Source organism: Electrophorus electricus, unplaced genomic scaffold, assembly GCF_041902795.1.
Source record: "Electrophorus electricus isolate QZ-2024a unplaced genomic scaffold, ASM4190279v1 Scaffold58, whole genome shotgun sequence".
In the NCBI taxonomy this organism is placed as follows: Eukaryota; Metazoa; Chordata; class Actinopteri; order Gymnotiformes; family Gymnotidae; genus Electrophorus; species Electrophorus electricus.
Genome location: NW_027658776.1, coordinates 127,109 through 137,769, shown reverse-complemented (window position 1 = coordinate 137,769; position 10,661 = coordinate 127,109). Strand labels below are relative to the sequence as shown.

Genomic DNA, 10,661 nt, shown 5'->3' with positions numbered 1-10,661 from the left:
TCTATTGTGTCTCAGCACCTGCACCAGTGCATGTGAAATGAATGGACTTCACCTGCTCTGTAGATGACCACGATCAGTTGCCTTACAGCCTTTGTAAGCAACAGAAACCTTCAGGGCCGTGTTCGCACCTTTGCTCTCCCACCTGAGATTGTCTGACATCCAGAATTCCTGACACTTATTACTTCCTGAGAAAAAAAATAAATAAAATCTTTAAATAAATGCAATTTTAAATGTATGCAGAGATGTTTTTCTGTGATATTTCTTTTTCAGTTATCTTGAGTGTGTTTAAAAATGGGTGTACGTTTGTTATCTTTCTTCACAACTGCTTCCTCTCCAACATACATATACTTGTGTTCTTCTTTCTACTGGACAAATACAACACACATTACATTTACTTTGACTTAAAGCACAAAGTTACACATCTGACTCTTGGTCTCTTCTGATTCAGCAAACACCAGTTCTCTTCTGCTGGTTGATAATCAGGGAAAAAAAAACTTTATCAGCTATGTAATGAGTTATGTTTTAGAAAGTCACAAATGACACCAAACATAATTACCCAAAGCTGATTTTAAAGACTGCATAGACCTATAGAACATTATGTAAATGACCACATTACTTAAAATAAGTAATTTATAGATAACTGTCTCTAAGCCCCATTAACCACATTAGTATTTTAATACTGGTTTTTGAAAAAAGAAAAAAAGAAAAAAAATAGTACAGTAGAAATTGCCAAATCTTACAGCTGTGAAAGTCAAAGGCTGTCACTCTTTGGTGGTAGTGGAACTGATTTGGCATTATGGGAAAATTCATAGATATAGTAATCATACGTTCTCTGTATGAGTGAGCATTTAAACCCCATTAAAAGTAGGACTTCAATATAAATAGATTTTTTTTAAAAAACTGGCACAGTAGAGTTTTTTCAAATTTGATCTGATAACCAAGTGCCTTCAAGCTGTATGATAAACCTCTGAGAAGCACTCTATAGGAAAATCATTTTGAGCCGTGCTTATTATGCTACTTTAACATATTTTTAATAGTGTTGATGCAATATCCATTCAAAGTATACATACCAGCAATGTGTACTTTCATGCAGCAGCATATCTTCCTACATTATACACATTATATATATATAACATCAGTATTCTGATGGCTAAGGGGAGCCTTGGAAGGGAGACAGATTAGAGGGGGAAAACTGGAGATGGGAAGGGATGCGTAAAAACACAGACACCATTGCAGCACAGAAGTGAGGTGTATCACAAGGGCTCACAGACCTCAATACCTGAAGGTAGCAGCTAGGAGCTTTGCTCAGAACTTTGGCAAAAACCCAGCACTGAGTGACTAGGTCACTGGGCTTATATAGGCCTAGCCCAGCTGTTGGGCGTTAAGTCTGATTAGTGGTATGACTAAGTCGAGGCCTCCCTCTGGTGGCCGGAGGGCCATCGGCCTGCACCGAGCCTTACAGATATTTATTGTTTGATTTATGTACAGGTACAGGTTCGATGACCATACTTGATATGCAGTTGCTTGGGTATGTTGTTTTATGTATGTTCTAAGAAAATGACACAAAGAGGTAAATTACAGCACTATAAGCAGGACACATAGAATATCAACAAATATATTCAACCACAAAGGCTAATTATTTACATTAATGGCATTTAGCTGATGCCTTTTGATTCTGTTATTTGCATGTATTATTTATTGTCACTTTGACAATTACAGCCTTGTCCATTAGGGATGTGCTTCAGAGATGACACTGCAATTTAGTTCCGCATTAGTCCAGGACTAGATTATTATCTAGGAAAACAACACTTGGTCAACCCGCAGAGAAGCCATTCATGAATCGCAGCAAAAGACTATAGAAAGAGTCTGAGTCCCATGTTATTTAAATAACATTGAAGTATTTAGTAAGTAAATTTTAGTGTATGTCCTATTCATTAATGTAACATTCAGATGGAACTTCATGCCTATATTCCTTGAAAGCATATATGAATAAATGAGAACATTAGATCCTTTTAAATGACCCATTGACTCACTGATTAATTGACACGCAGAGATGTCAAGGCGCAGTGTACATTTACTAACAAGTTGGTACTAACGCCACGATAACGACACTGCAGGAACCTGTTCTAATGGATCTACTCGACCAATCTCTTACAAAGAGACACCCTTCAGGTGTGTGTGCATACATGTGTGTACATATGTGTAAGAGTGCATGTGTATTTGGTGTACATCAGCCTCTCTTTCACTGTCTCTTCCTCTTTCTCTGTTTCTGTCTCTGTTTCTCTCCAGAGGAAGGCACCTGAACACCTGAAGCCATGCTGGCAGCCTTACCCAATCACATGGCCCATACACCAGTGAGCTCATCAGGCAGGATGAATTTACAGGTCAGTGCTGATGTCATATTCAACTGTTTATAACCAGTTCATGACAAGCTATAATCATTGTTTTTTCTTACACACACACACACACACACACATTTATGAAAGTCTGTATGTATTATAGGCATGTATGTACTAAATTAGTATTGCTGTAATAAACTTTTTAAGCATATTGTCAATACATCAATTCATTTACTTAATACTCATCATAGACCTTATATGCACCAAATACTTAAATTCCATCTCCAACTCCCCCGGTCCAATTGAATTTGCTTCATTGTACTTCATTGAACTGTTACTAAAGCAGTGTTAAAGTGGCATTAATGCTATACTAAAGCTATTCTAAAACTATACTATAGTTATACTAAAAAAATACTAAAGCAGTAGTAAATTAGTACTGCAGTAGAATCAACATGTCCCATGTTTTCATAAAATGTTTACTTTCTGCTGCATTCTGTGTTTACTACGGACAAAGCATCATTATCACTTGTTTTAATGATGTATTGTTTGTTTGTTTAGCTCATGCCTTTGCATTGCTCTACTGGTGGCTGGGAACAGCATGGCACAGCCTGACCTCTGGAATCTCTCTGCTTGATGTTTTTCTGCTCAGCAGGTAAGTTTGTGTTTGTGCATATACTCTGTATTGTACTCTGCATTGCTATGTTCTCCCTCTGTCTCTCCACAGACACACTGCATATGTGAGGAAGGCTATCTTCCTCTTCCTCCTCTTGCTGCTTTTCGGTGAGTCTGCATTTCTGAGTCACTACATATCAAATCATCTCATGTCCGAGCTCCTGTGTGGGTAAAAAAACATTTGTACTCAATACACAAAAGACACAATGACAGAAATGCACATATAACGATGCAGTGTAAGCTGACAGGTCTGCTGGTAGCAGTTAGGAAATGACAGCAGATATATTGGTAAGAAATGTTTTGATAACTGGCATGTTAGTGACATGTGTAGTTGACAGGGACTTTAGTGATGGGTGTGTTATTTTTTTTTACTGGAGCACGGGACTGGTTCTCCTTAGTCACTGATTGATTGCACACACGTTCACACACCTGTCCGAGCCCCTCTGGTTGTGAGTACTCTCACTGGCTGAAGAGTAAATGCAGGAATGAAACCATACACGTTTATTGGATGCCTCCTATGTGCTAGAACATAAACTGTTAATACTGGTAATAAACCTACTGTTTCAAAATTCTTCTCTCTCTCTCTCTCTCTCTCTCTCTCTCTCTCTCTCTCTCTCTCTCTCTCTCTCTCTCTCTCTCTCTCTCTCTCTCTCTCTCTCTCTCTCTCTCTCTCTCTCTCTCTCTCTCTCTCTCTCCCTCTCTGCAGCCTGGGGCCTACCCTGTTAAGTGTTGGGCATTCCGTGGTCCCCAAAGATTACTCACATTACCTTGGAACACATCCCTCATAACTTGTCATCCACTGGACACATCAACATTGCTCCAAAGGACTTCACCGTTCATGTGAGTCGTGAAAAACACACACACACACACACCCGCACACACACAACACCAAATTATTTAATTAATAACTTGCCCTGTCATCTCGTGATAGAGCTGCTCCTTTTTAAGGGGTTCCAGGGTGTAATGTTTTCACATTTCAAGTTCAAGTTCAAGTTCAAGTTCGGTTTATTCGTCACATACATAGTCATACACAGTATAACACGCAGTGAAATGGTGGAGAATGCTCTGTCTAAACTGAGCAAGAGAAACAGGGGTACATAGAGAAAAATATATATATATGCAGATAAATATATATATTCTATGTATGTACAAAAATATATTAACAATGTATGTACAATATATGTATATTATGATTATATACACAATGTACAATGTATATGGTTGGGTATATATGTACACAATCTACAGAATGCACAGATCCATTTTGTATAATACCATATCTACAGTTGTTGTGTAACAGGGTAATTGAGTATAAATCTAAATCTATATATACAGATGTACAGATATACAGTCATGTTACATGGTGGTGGTGGTGGTCCCCACAGTTTATCAGTTTCCCTGATTCAGGGCCCGAATGGCCTGTGGGAAGAAGCTCCTCTTCAGCCTCTCTGTCTTGGTCTTCAGGGAGCGGAAGCGCCTCCCTGACCTCGACAGAGAGAAGAGTGTATTGTTGGGATGGGTGGGGTCCATCACAATTTTCCTGGCCTTGGTCTGGCACCGCTTGTAGTAGATGGTCTGCAGGTCAGGAAGTTCCGAGTGAGTGATGCGCTCTGCTGAACGCGCTACCCTTTGGAGTGCTTGTCTGTCCTGCTTGGTGCTATTCCCAAACCAGACTGTGATGTTCCCCGTGAGGATGCTCTCGATAGTGCAGGTGTAGAAGTTCCACAGTACCTTGGAGGGCAGTCTGAAGTCCCTTAGGCGTCTGAGGTGGTAAAGACGCTGACGAGCCTTCTTTGCCAGGGAGCTGGTATGGCGGGACCAGGACAGGTCCTGCGAGATGTGAACACCAAGGTACCTGAAACTATCTACTCTCTCCACCGTGGTCCCACTGATCCTCACAGGTTGGTAGTGCCGCTCCTGCTTCTTGCTGCAATCCACGATCAGCTCCTTTGTCTAACTGACGTTTAGGAGGAGATTATTTTCCTGGCACCAGTTTTCCAGGTGTTTAATCTCCTCCAGGTAGGCCCTCTCGTCGTTGTCCGAGATCTGACCCACGACAACGGTGTCGTCAGCAAACTTGACAATGATGTTAGAGCTGGAAGTGGCTGTGCAGTCGTAGGTGTACAGTGAGTAGAGCAGGGGGCTTAGGACACAACCCTGAGGAGCTCCAGTGCTGAGGGTGAGGGTGGTTGAGGAGCAGTTGCCCACCCGTACTGATTGTGGTCTGTCTGTTAGGAAGTTGGAGATCCAGTCGCACAGGGATGTATGCAGTCCTAGATCTCCCAACTTAGTAGTGAGTAGGGAGGGGATGATAGTGTTGAATGCTGAACTGTAGTCGACAAATAGTATTTTAACATAATTTCCCCTCCCTTCGTCCAGGTGAGTCAGTGTAGTGTGGAGCAGATGTGCAATCGCATCGTCAGTGGAGCGGTTGTGGCGATATGCAAACTGCAGTGGGTCCATGGAGGCTGGCAATGAAGATGTGATGAAGTCTCTGACTAGCTTTTCAAAGCACTTCATCACGACTGATGTGAGGGCGACAGGGCGGTAGTCATTGAGGTCGGAGGAGGGTCAAGGTTTCTTCGGGACGGGGACGATGGTGGACCGCTTGAAGCTGGACGGGACAATACCGAGCGTCAGGGAGAGATTGAAGATGTCGGTGAATACCGGGGCTAGCTGATCTGCGCAGGCTTTGAGGACCCTCCCGCAGATACCGTCTGGTCCTATCGCCTTCCTGGTATTCACCCTTTTAAACACTCTCCTCACGTCACTCTCCGTGATGATGAGAGGGCGCTGTTCTATGGTGGGCCCCGCGCATGTGCCATTGGCTGCGCCGATAGTGCCATTAGCACTAGCGCCGTTAGCATTAGCGCTGTTAGCACTAGCGCCGTTAGCATTAGCGCTGTTAGCACTAGCGCTGTTAGCACTAGCGCCGTTAGCATTAGCGCTGTTAGCATTGGCACTGTTAGCACTAGCGCCGTTAGCATTTGTGCTGCTACCATTAGCGCTGTTAGATGTAGCCTCGAAGCGAGCAAAGAATGTATTCAGCTCGTTCGCCAGAGACTCATCCGCACTCATCATTTTTATACACTCCTGCTCTTCCAGGCACTGACACATGAAAACGAGGAAGGAAAACCTCTTGGAACATTTACTTATGACCAAGATGGAGAACCCATCCAGACCTACCAACTTCCTGTAAGAAAGTTGTACAGTAACTCACCAAAATATAGAAAGATGGAAATATTTACACATCACTTTTTATTCCGATAATGTTAGCAGTGTTAATATTATTAATAATGTATTATTGGTGTTAGTGTATTGAATGTATTTATATATACTTTACTTTATATATACACTATAATCTTTTGTACTCAAGTTGATAACATTTATTGACACTTTGGCCCTTTAAAACATCTACAGTAATACATCTCCCTCTGGTGGACAAATTAATGTACCACATCTCAAATGCATCTCTAAAGAAAAAGTTCAACATTGTTTCACTGATCTTAGGCCAGTTTTGCTGTTGCTCCACTTAAGAATAAAAAAAAAATTAGGGGCAAAAATTTGTACAACACTCGAAAAATAGAACATAAATGGTGCCACACTAAGCTTGTAGTCTTCCAGCTTGCATGGAAGGAGAGCCTTCCATAGAATAGCACTTATTAACACTCCAACATCTTATCTCTCAAACCTCATAGAAAATAACTAAAATAATGCTATATTTCTTTTTAGTACAATTGCACATCTACTAAGAAATATTCTGCTCTCACACGTTTCATAAGGAAATCCTACCCGAAGTAACTGAACCTTTACTAAAAATGTAGGCTTTCAGTCAGTGTTTAGGCCTAATCATAGTACAGAGACAGCACAAATTAAAGTAGTTAATAACCTGTTGTTGGCTTCTGACCAGGATTATGTCTCTTTGCTTGTATTACTTGATCTGAGTGCAGCATTTGACAATATAGATCACATCATTTTAGTACATAGACTCAAAAATGTTGGAAATCCTGGCAGTGGATCTAGAACACATACACATACACACACACACACACACACACACACACACACACACACACACACACACACACACACACACACCTTTCTGTAACACCCCTCCCCATACACAAACAACAAAACATGCCCAAAATTTCAACATCTGGAAAGAGCATCTGCCACTACATTTTCTGAACCCTTTTTATGTTTGATGTCAATATTAAACACTTGTTTAATCAGAGACCAACGCATTAAGCGTTGATTGGCATTAGCCATATTCTGCAAGAACACGAGCGGATTGTGATCAGTGTATATGGTAATGGGGCCCGGAAGACCACCAAGGTACACCTCAAAATGTTGTAACACTAGGAGGAGCGCAAGGGCCTCCTTCTCAATAGTGCTATAGGCCAGTTCAGAGAGAGAGAACTGGTGTTTGCTGAATCAGAAGAGACCAAGAGTCAAATGTGTAACTTTGTGCTTTAAGTCAAAGTAAATGTAATGTGTGTTGTATTTGTCCAGTAGAAAGAAGAACACAAGTATATGTATGTTGGAGAGGAAGCAGTTGTGAAGAAAGATAACAAACTTACACCCATTTTTACACACACTCAAGATAACTGAAACAGAAATATCACAGAAAAACATCTCTGCATACATTTAAAATTGCATTTATTTAAAGATTTTATTTATTTTTTTTCTCAGGAAGTAATAAGTGTCAGGAATGCTGGATGTCAGACAATCTCAGGTTGGAGAGCAAATGTGCAAACATGGCCCTGAAGGTTTCTGTTGCTTACAAAGGCTGTAAGGCAACTGACTGTGGTCATCTACAGAGCAGGTGAAGTCCATTCATTTCACATGCACTGGTGCAGGTGCTGAGACACAATAGACAAATAAAACAAATCTGACTCAATACTCAATACTCTAGTATTCGATGGTGAAATAAATGTCAAAAGAAGTCATTTTTTTTAACCCATTGATGCCCCTATGCTCACCTGTCTGTTGTCCCAACTGGTCAAGCCCACAGTTCCTTCTCCCTGTTAACAACAGAGAGAAATAAATCTTCACAACAGCTGTTTCTTTGGCTCCAGGGGAATTAGAGGCAGCCTGGCCATCCTGGCACTTGTCCTGCCTCTTGTTTTTATCCTCAGTCTTGCATGGCCGGGGCACACGGTTGCGACGTGGCACCAGGGAGGGGGCAGGTGGAGCTGGGAACGCAGCTCTGCTCTCTACCTTATGTAAGGTCGCCCTCCTGATGAGCAGCGGTTTGTGGCAGCTCAGGTCATACTGGTGCTGGGAAGCTTCGACCTTGGAGGCACACTGACGGGCTGACGTTAGCCTCTCCAGGTCCTGGTAGAGGACCTCACCCACTTCTGGCCTGGTGTAAAATGTGGAGTTCACCTCACTGTGCTTGTCCTGCACCTTTCCTGGGACTTCCCTGACATGTTTGTGGGGGACATGCAGGGTCACAGCAGGCTTTGGGCTTTTCTGTTTGAGAGCAGCCAGCTTTGGGTGGAGGGCGGGTAGCCTTGAGATGGATGGAGCTGGTGGAGTGTGATCAGCCTTCACACTCACAGCACTGCTCTTGGTGTGTGGCTCTACAACCAGAGAAGGGAACCGAGATTTGCTGCATCGCTGACCTTCATCCAGGAGTCTGCCTATTGACTTTCCACCATTATTTCCATCGGTGGCCTTCAGCAGTGCCACTAATGTTGTGCCCGTGCCAGATTTTCTCAGGTTTTGAGAGACTTGAGGTTTATATGGCTTCCTCTGGGGGACTCCAGAAATTTCTGGGAAATAGTGGCTGCTTCCTCCTCTTTGTGAATTAACAAAATGAAAAGGAGAAATATTTGGGTTGGCCATTGCCTCTGTAGGGCTTTTTTGTGGAGCTGGGATGGTCTTCACATCAGGGAAGAAGTTCTTCTTTGTACTTCCTGTTCCCCTCATGATGATCTCACTGTGGAAAACCAGAAAATATATTAAATCTTTTAATACTTTACAGATAAATATTAAATTATACCTCTATAAACTGTGTGTGTTTCGTTCGATGTCGGTCATCGTACATGTGTACACGTTCGTGTTAGTGTTATTGTTCATTGTTTACTGGTTGTACTCGTTGTGTGTGTTTCTGCCTGTCCCTATATTCAATGGTTTGTTACATATGAGTGCAGTTACCGTTGATTACTAATCTTTCGTGTCTAATAAATGTTTGTCTGGGACGAGAGAGGTCTGTGAGTTCTGCTCCTTGCCCTGCAGGACTCGGGCCATGACACTTTTCTTAATCTATTCAATATTCTCTTAAAATGATCAGCACACAAGTAACAATTTTAATTTGTTCACGGACATATGCGTAAATTATGATGGGGATGCTACATGTCACTACGGTTGAAAATGAGATTGTAACATTCCTAAATGGCTATTTTTATCCACACCACTTTTTGAAAGTAAAAATGTTAATGTTTCATCTACAAGCAATCTTTCCTTCATTTATTAGTTAATTTAAGTAACACGCATGTTTTAGTCACCGTGTTTCTAATGACAGAATCTGAAAACGTTCATGATTATAATCTTAAAACTCCTATAATTTCACACAATGTCAAAACGCAACACAACTGATATTTCGTGAAACGAAAATTAATTTTAATCAAAATACAAAAGTTGTATTACAAATATATCTTAAACTACATTGCTGATACTTTTTGATGCCGACAAGTATACAAACGCCATAAATGTGGATGTTCTTCCTTTTAGACCAAGCGCTGATTTAAGTGAACGCACGTGCCATCGATGATAAAAGGGTTGCGCATTTAAGGGAAATCAGAAACGAATCCAAAACCCAGCACTTTTCAAGAGAAATAATACGCTTTGTATATAAACACACGACGTCTCAATCTAAATAACACATGGAAATTATTTCCTTTGTGCATTCTTTTCATATAGACGTTTCCCAGTTTGCCTTAAAGAGGATAGTTAGGCCTACCTTTGATATCGGAGAAATCTATAACTGACAATAATCCAATTTATCCACAGGAAAATGTGAAATAACAATTGTTGAATATCCTTGTAGTTCGTAGTTTGATTTGTCCAGTGTGCGCACTCTGTCAAAATGGTAACCATGACGCCAGTTAAGCCTTTTTCTGTGACGTCACAAACACCAGGTGTGACGACATAAACACGGCTGTCTCGTTTTAGCATTACTAAAATGTACTTCTGGACTGTGTATTACTGGACCTTTTGATTGAGAGTTAGTGTAAGTTAAAATATCTTATTTCCTCTCAAGCGCAGACGTTGCTTCGGCAAAAAGTTCCGGTGTTCTGTCCATTAATATATTAGGCCTATCCAGCTATGCAACTGTTCATCTTATTTGTTTTTGATGCATTTTTTCAATGTATAAACCATTCACATATACACGGTAAATGTGTATAAAATTTCTTGTATTTCTAATATTAATTGAATGTTTTGCCCCCTCAGTCCCTTAACAATATCAGATCATTCGAGCTCTGTTCACTTTTTTATGTAGCGCATTATAAGAACCCACATGTAAATCTCCCCATGCTGACAAACCTGCAAGTAACATATTTTCTTCCTCATCTCCCTGATACTTTTTGTTTCTTTGGCTAAAGCAATGTCTTCATTAAGGCCCATTTCATGTGAACTTGTTTC

At 41.1% G+C, this 10,661-nt stretch overlaps 2 long non-coding RNA genes across 2 annotated transcripts; both read left to right on the top strand.

Moving 5' to 3' along the window:
* Positions 1-2,901: 2,901 nt before the first annotated feature.
* LOC118240615 (uncharacterized) lies at positions 2,902-6,221 on the top strand. Its single transcript, XR_004775529.2, has 4 exons — positions 2,902-2,991; positions 3,064-3,119; positions 3,718-3,851; positions 6,117-6,221. It is a non-coding gene; the product is annotated as an uncharacterized LOC118240615 (long non-coding RNA).
* Positions 6,222-7,466: 1,245 nt separating this feature from the next.
* Positions 7,467-9,217, top strand: LOC145656203 (uncharacterized). The gene is made up of 3 exons (XR_014121881.1): positions 7,467-7,493; positions 7,704-7,836; positions 8,150-9,217. It is a non-coding gene; the product is annotated as an uncharacterized LOC145656203 (long non-coding RNA).
* The last annotated feature ends 1,444 nt before the right edge of the window (positions 9,218-10,661 follow it).